Below are 7435 nucleotides of genomic sequence, written 5' to 3'. Positions count from 1 at the left end.
GTTTCACTGCTGACTATACCATAACTTTTTATCCAGTCTGTTTGAGGGACATTAGGATTGGTTCTGGCTTAGGGCTGCTAAAATCATTCTTACATGAGCATTCTTGTATAGTATCCTAATCTACAAATGCGCAAGATTATTTAGTGTACATATGTCAGAGTGATTTTGTGGGTTGTAAAGTAATATTAATAACAATGATAGAAAACTCTTTATTATGTTACAGATACTGTTATGAGCATTTCACATAAATTAGCTCATTTAATCTTCACAAAGAACAAAAAAATCCCATGAGGGCAAAACTTAATTCCTGGGGAGGGAATTGGGAGTAAGAGAGAAAAAATCTTACTCTTTTTATGTATGAAGTCACACACTCAAGGTCATAAAAGTAAAAAGGTGGGATTCAAATCCATGGTTGGCAATAGTCTGTACCCAACTACCACATCATAATGCAATAGTATTTATACAGTATAACATCTTCAAATTTTTAGAGAATGTCAAACTGCTTTCCAACGAAGTTATGTTAATTAACACTCTCATTAGCAAGATAAGAGTTTCCATTACTTCCTATCATTTCAATACCTGTTATTGTCAGTTTCCTTAGTTTAGTGAATTTGAAAGTTGTGTAATACAGTCTCATTGTGATTTATACTTGCATTTCTCTCTTACAAATGAAACAAAGGATTTTGTTTACTGACCATGTGAATTTCCTTATTTGTGAATTTCCTGTTCTTTGTTTTGGATTTTAGATCTTTCTTGATATACAGGAGTTCTTTAGATGTCTGTATATTATTTCTTTGAGCATTATTGATGTGATACAACTCTCTCTTCATACTGAGGCATGAATTTGCAGTGTTTATTGAAATGATGGAAAAAAATGATGTGTTTAGATATGTTCACTTTTTTCCTTTACGGCTAGAGCTGGTTGTGTCTTTTAAAAATCCTCTCCTGGGGAACCTGGGTGACTGAGTCGGTTAGGTGTCTGACTCTTGATTTTGGCTCAGGTCATGATCTCAGGGTGGTGGGATCAAGCCTGTATTGGGTTCTGCGCTGTGTGTGCAGCCTGCTTGAGATTCTGTCTCTCCCTCTCCTTTGCCCCTCCCCTCCCACCCGATTGTGCGTGAGCGTGCTCGTGCTCTCTCACGCGTGCACTCTCTCTCGTGCTCTTAAAAAAAAAAAAAAATCCTCTCCCGGGGCACCTGGGTGGCTCAGTTCGTTAAGCATCTGACTCTTGATGTCGGCTCAGGTCTTAATCTCAGGGTTGTGAGTTTAAGCCCCACAAGGGGCTCCATGCTGGATGTAAAGTCTACTTAAATCCTCTCCTACCCCAATATTTTAAAGATATTCTTTATATTGTGTTCTTATAGTGTAGTAATTTTGCCTTCTACCTTTTGATCTTTAAGAAACCTACAACCAATTCTAGGCACCCAAGTTTTTTTTTTTCCATAAAAATACCTAAATTTCCCAGAACCATTTGTTGAAAAGCAGTCCTTTCTGCCCTGTAGGATGGTACTACCATTGCCATAAGCTAAGTCTCCATATAATAAAATGTTGCACTATAGTTATGATGTATTTCAATATCTGGCAGGCAGAGTAAGTTCTATTACATTCTTCTTAGTGCATTGGCTATTCTTGGTCCTTTCCACTTACGTATAAATCTTACAGTATGGTTTTTTTTTTTTTTGATGTAATGTTGCATGGAAGTTATCATATGGTTACAGTATGCTTTTCAATTAAAAAACCATTTGGAATTTTGATGAAGATTACATCGAAACTATAAAGCATAATTATATTTACAATTCTAAATCTTCCAATCTTTGAGCATGGAGTAACAATTTTTTAATGATTCTTTATTCATAAACTTGGTGTAAGTTTACAAAATTTACTGTACATTGACAAATAAGGCTGCAGTGAGAAATTAACTCCAAAAAAAATGAAGCATGCCAAATGTGCAGATGTTGATCTGCTAGCAATCAGGATATGAATGAATGAAATAATGTATTCATGATTTATCCTTAGGTATAAGGAACTTTAATGTTTTAAAGAATTCTGCTTTGTCACTTGTTATCTGAGCACCTGGCAATCAGAACTATTTACAAATGTACCAAGTGAACAAAAGAATACCACATTTTCAGTCTTCTTTAGTGTCTTTAAGTAAAATTTCAAAATTTTCTCCGGTTTTGAATACCTTTTGTGAAATTGCTTTGTGTTTATTTATTGATGATATTTTAACATTTTTATAAACTTTCACATTGTTGGTGCTTATACAGAAATGCAATTTATTTTTGTACAGCAATTTTTGCATCTAACTTGTTAAATTCTCTTATTCTAATAATTTGTAGATTCTTTTGGATGTTCAACATATATGTTAATATTATCTCAGACTAACTGTTTTGACTTGAAAAGCAGCGATGACAGACATTCTTGTCTTTTTCCTAATCTCAAAGAGAAAGCTTTCAAGGACTCATCATTATGTTTGCTGCAGATGTTTGGTAGAAACCCTTTAATTAGATTGATGAAGTGCCCTTTATATCTAGTTTAAGAGCATTTTTATCATGAATAGATGTTGAATGCTTAGCAAATGCTTTTTATACATCTAATGAGATGATCACAATTAAATCTCCTTTAATTTGATTATCTGGTGGATCATAGTAATTGATTTTCTAATGTAAAAACAACTTTGGATTTCTAACATAAACCTGACCAAGTCCTGATGAGTCATCCTTTACTGTATTTGTTTTACTAATACTTAGTTTAGAATTATGCATCTATATTGTAAGTAAATTTGGCCTGTAATTTTCCTTTCTCATACCATTATTTGGTATCAGATATTTGATGGTCTCATAAAATGAGTTAGGAAGAAGTATCCCTCTTTTTCTGTTCTCTGGAAAAGCTTAAGTTCTTGAATACTTAGCTGTACTCACCAAGGAAGTTGTTTAGGCCTCAAATTTTCTTTCTATGAATATTGATACAATTAATTTAAAAGCTATGGAATGATTTTTTTTTCTCTATTTTGCTAAGCTATATAATTTCTAAAAAAGCCCTATGCTATTTACTGTCTACAAATTTACTGGCTTTGAGTTTTTGTATCATACCTATTTAATGTCAGAAAAGAAATGGCTATGTCCTCTTTTTTCACCCCTGGTATCACTTTTTTCTTACTCAACTTTACCAGAGATTTGTCACTGAAAAAAGTCTTTTTCAAAGAATAAACTTTTGATTTTTTATTACTTTCTGCTCTAATCTTTATTTCCTTTGAGATTGTTTTTCTAATTTATTAAAATAGGGTCTGGTACCTATCCAGCTCAACTCAGGGGACCGGCTGAAAAAGGGGTCCCCTACTCCTCCGCCATCTTTCAGATGTTTCTCATTAATATTCTTTTTGCTAAGACACATTTAAAGCTATCAATTTCCTCCAGCTGTTCATAAATTTTTTTTCACTAGTGTTCAGTTCCACTTATATTTTAGAATCCATTAGAATTTCTTGATTGAGGGGCGCCTGGGTGGCACAGCGGTTAAGTGTCTGCCTTCGGCTCAGGGCGTGATCCTGGCGTTATGGGATCGAGCCCCACATCAGGCTCTTCCGCTATGAGCCTGCTTCTTCCTCTCCCACTCCCCCTGCTTGTGTTCCCTCTCTTGCTGGCTGTCGAATAAATAAATAAAATCTTAAAAAAGAATTTGATTCAAGAAACTGTTAACTCCCTAAAATTTGAGGCTGCTTAATCATTTACTTCCAGGTAAATACCAATTTAAAAATTATCCTCTCAGTGAATTGAATCTTTCATTATATGAAGTTACTTTATCTCTAACAGTGTTTCTGGCTTTACAGTTATTTTCAGATATAAATGTATCTATATCAGATTACTTTTGGTTGGTATAACTTCAACATTTTACTTTCAAACTTTCTGTATTTTATAAAGCTTTAGGTGTGCATGTAAGCACATGTAAATGGTTTTGTCAGTTTATTCTGCTTCCAACTGGATAACTTAGTCCACACACATTTGATGTGTTACTGACATATTTTGGTTATTATCTCAATTTTTTTCTAATCATCCTTCTTTGTTTCTTTTCCTTTTTACTTTCCTTACTTTATAAAATTTTTTTCCTATCTCACTTTTCTCAGTTACTAGCTTGGAACTTACATACTCATTTCTATAAAATCATTTTAGTGGTTGGTTTTGCATTAGAAAATCAATTCTATATAACATGTAACCACTAAAATGTTGTTATATAGAAATGAGTTATACACTAGAAATCACATTTATACTTAAATTATAATACCTTTATTCTCTTCTCATACAACCCACACTATTTTTAATTGAAGTATATAGTTGATGTATACTATTACACTGGTTTCAGGTGAACAACATAGTGATTCAACAATTATATACGTTACGCAGTGTTCACGATAATTGTAGTTACCCTCTGTTACCATACAGTTATTACAATATTATTGACAGTATCTTCTATGCTGTGTTTTTCATCACCGTGACTTATTTTATAATCGAAAGTTTATACCTCTCAATCCCCTTCACTTATTTTGCAATCTCCCATCCCCCTCCCCTTTGGCAATCACCAGTTCTCAGTATTCATGAGACTATTTCTAATTTTGCTTGTTTATTCATTTGTTTTGTGTTTTAGATTCCATATATTAGTGAAATCATATGGCATTGGTCTTTCTCTGACTTATTCTAGAATAATACTCTCTAGGTCTATCCATGTTGTTGCAAATGGCAAGATCTCATTCTTTTTTATGGCTGAATAGTATTTCATTTTATATATACACATATACACACTGTGTCTTTATTCATTCACCTATCAGTGGACACTTAGGACCGTATCTTGGCTATCGTAAATAATGCTGCAATAAACATAGGGGTGCATACATCTTTTTGAATTAGTGTTTTCATATTCTTGGGTAAATACCCAGTAGTGGAACTACTGGATCATATGGTATTTCTATTTTTGATTTTTTGAGGAACCTCCACACTCTTTTCCACAGTGGTTACATCAATTTATATTGAGGGTTGTAGACTCAATGAGGAATACTAAAAAGAAGTGAGGAGTCTGGCAGCCATACACAGAGAAAAAGCCCAATATGGCAAAAGAGAGTAAATATGAATCAATTTTTAAAGAGCTGAATAAATGCAACAGCATCTGAAAAATGATCACTTCAGAATCTCAAAGTAGACGTACATAACTAAAGTTACAAGTCGTCTTAGTAATTTTTAAAAATTACTAAACATTTTAGGACGTGCATGGGATTACCACTTGATTTTTTCAGATTATAATCAACTTAGAAAAAATTTATGGAAGTGTTTTTATATCTCCCCAACTATAAGGCAATAAATGAGATTCTCAAGGTAACTACAAATTATATAATTTAAGGAGTCATCTGTTATTAATAAACATTGTAGAAACATTACACTATAATTTGTATGACATTATATAATATATGATACTAAATCTTAAAGCTTCTTTTTAATCTATCATTGTATCTAAACAATGACTCAGGGAGAGGTATATTTACAAGAATAATCATACATTATTAAAGTAGAAATGATGAAACTTTCAGGATGACAATGTATGTAAATAACAACCTTGTTGGAATTCCACATCTGTCACTATCACAATATACTTATCTGTTGAAGCTAAAACCATGAAGCTAGTGCTTAAAAACTTCTGGAAAATTGCACAACTTTGTGGAATTTTAGTCATTCTTTCTTGTTTAGTTCAAAAATCAAATCTGAATGTGGAGGGAGGTTAAGATGGCGGAAGAGTAAGGGACCCCTTTTTCAGCCGGTCCCCTGAGTTGAGCTGGATAGGTACCAGACCAGCAGGAATATCCACGGAATCAGCCTGAGACGCAGGAAGATACATCTGGATCTCTACAAATGAACATCTCCAGCGCTGAGTATCGAGGTACGAAGCGGGGAGCCGTGAAACCGCGCACAGATATCGGAAGCTAAACAGAAGGGGGAGGGAGCCGCCGTGTCAGGGCGCCGGGAAGCGGTAGCCACCTGCAAGGGGGAGCGGACAGACCGCGGACCCGCACGCTTGAGACAGCAGGCTGAGAAGGGAGCTCCGGGAGCGCACGCGGGACGGCTGGCGGTTGGTGGGCCACCTGCACGGGGGAACAGGCGGACTCTCGGACAGCACCCGCGAGACAGCAGACTTAGAACGCGAGCTCCAGGAGCACGCGCGCAGGGCGGCTGGCGGGCCACCTGCACCGGGGAGCGGGCGGACCGCGGACCCGCACTCTGGAAACGGCAGACTGAGTCCGTGAGCCGGGAGCGTGCACCACCAAGCATCTCACGGAGCTCCGGAGCTCCGGTGTGCTCACTGGATCGAGGCTGAGACCGGGAGCTCCGGGAGCGTCCGCGGGGCGGCTGGCGGCTGGAGGGCCACCTGCACGGGGGAGCAGGCGGACTCGCGGTCAGCACCCGTGAGACACCAGACTGAGACGGGGAGCTCCGGGAGCCCGCGCGGGGCGGCTGGCGGCGGGCGGGGTTGGAAACACAAAGGACAGAGACGTGCCGGCCCTGGAAGTGAGGGCTGGGACGCCGGGTGTGGGGCGCACAGCCCGGGATGCTGCAGGGTTGAGCAGCACCAACAGAAACAGAGTTAAAGTGGCCAGAACATCAGTGGAGAACGATCCGCGATCCCTCTGTTCTGAGACAGAGGCTGAATTTCAGCCGCTGCTGCTCTCTCAGAAGAGGCATAGCAAACCGCCAGGGAAAGCCGCCAGAGAACAAAAGCCCGGAAATACCGGCTCACAGGGTGCCCATCCCCATCCCCCCTCGCAAGGGACACAGAGACTCTACCCAAACAGGGTTTTCTGAGTACCTGCAGGCAGGCCCCTCCCCCAGAAGGCAGGCTGAAAAATCAAGAAGCCCACAACCCGGAGCGCCTGAGTGGCGCAGTCACCAAGCACCTGTCTTCGGATTAGGGTGTGATCACAACGCTCCGTAAGGAGTCCTTCATCGGGCTTCTCCACCGGGAACCTGCTTCTTCCTCTCCCACTCCTCTGCTTGGGTTCCCTTTCTTGCTGACTGTCTCTCTCTCTCTCAAATAAATAAATAAACTCTTTAAGGAAGAAGCCCACATCCCTAAGATCTCTATAAAACAAGGGCGCACGGCCTGGGTCCCAGTCAACACTTGGGCTCTGGACAACCCTGCAATCTCTCTTCATCAGAATGACGAGAAGGAGAAGTCCCCCCCAGCAAAGAAAAGATAATGAGTCTGTGGCCTCTGCCACAGAATTGGCCTCGGCCACAGAATTAATACATATGGATGTATCCCAATTATCAGAAATGGAATTCAGAGCAACAATGGTCAAGATGATGAGTAAACTTGAAAAAAGCATCAGAGAAAGCGTTGCTGAGAATATAGAATCCCTAAGGGCAGAAATGAGAGCGAATCTGACAGAAATTAAAAA

The sequence above is a fragment of the Ailuropoda melanoleuca genome, chromosome 1 (genome assembly GCF_002007445.2).
Source record: "Ailuropoda melanoleuca isolate Jingjing chromosome 1, ASM200744v2, whole genome shotgun sequence".
NCBI lineage: Eukaryota > Metazoa > Chordata > Mammalia > Carnivora > Ursidae > Ailuropoda > Ailuropoda melanoleuca.
The sequence above is the reverse complement of the archived record's forward strand: the minus strand, read 5'-3'. Positions refer to the sequence as shown.